Source organism: Mandrillus leucophaeus, unplaced genomic scaffold (genome assembly GCF_000951045.1).
Source record: "Mandrillus leucophaeus isolate KB7577 unplaced genomic scaffold, Mleu.le_1.0 Scaffold510, whole genome shotgun sequence".
NCBI lineage: Eukaryota > Metazoa > Chordata > Mammalia > Primates > Cercopithecidae > Mandrillus > Mandrillus leucophaeus.
The window spans coordinates 481,910-482,437 of record NW_012105476.1 but is presented as its reverse complement, the minus strand read 5'-3'; the positions used below and the strand labels follow the sequence as shown (position 1 = coordinate 482,437).

The 528-nt window shown below is 64.6% G+C and overlaps 2 protein-coding genes across 3 annotated transcripts in view; one reads left to right on the top strand and one right to left on the bottom strand.

The window, feature by feature from the left end:
- The window catches only part of HDLBP (high density lipoprotein binding protein), a 90,832-nt gene extending 90,333 nt beyond the window's left edge, over nt 1-499 (bottom strand). Inside the window, exon 1 of one of the 2 annotated variants that reach the window (XM_011996375.1) lies at nt 228-499. The gene's annotated coding sequence lies outside the window, so the exon portion shown is untranslated. The remainder of the gene's footprint in view (nt 1-227) is intronic. The other variant, XM_011996373.1, reaches the window with a different exon arrangement.
- Nucleotides 1-528, top strand: part of SEPT2 (septin 2) — a 47,466-nt gene continuing 46,938 nt past the window's right edge. The window contains exon 1 of the mRNA XM_011996379.1: nt 1-268. The gene's annotated coding sequence lies outside the window, so the exon portion shown is untranslated. The remainder of the gene's footprint in view (nt 269-528) is intronic.

Genomic DNA, 528 nt, shown 5'->3' with positions numbered 1-528 from the left:
CGTCCCCCGCCCAGTCGTCCTCGGCGCCCCAGCTCGGTGCTGCCGCCATCTTCCTGGAGGACAGGAGCAGAGGCGAAGGCTCCCCCTCCCCGTGATCGCTCCGCACTCCCGCCACCAGCTGCCCTCCCCCGACCGCCTCTCTCCTCCTCAGTGGGCACCTGTCTCCTTCTAACAAACGGCCTTCCCCCGACTCCAGTTACCCACCGCAAGGCGAAGATTCTCATTACCTGTTCCACTCTTATTAGCATAAGAAAACCGAGCTCATAAGGTAGGAACTGTGGCGGAACAGGGACAAGCCGCCATCTTGGTAAAGGAGAAGAGGCTACGCTTGACCTCCCCCCCACCCCCAGCCTCTATATGGCCAACCGCCGTGGGAGGAGCACGGCGCTTGCGCAGAGGCGGACAACGCGAACGAGTCTGGGCTTGCGCACTCGGAAGCCGGCCGCATGGGGGAGGGGAAGAAGGCCGGGCCGCGCTGAGCCAGGAAGGAGTTGGCAAAGGGGCGGGGTGACGCGGTGACGCAATCCG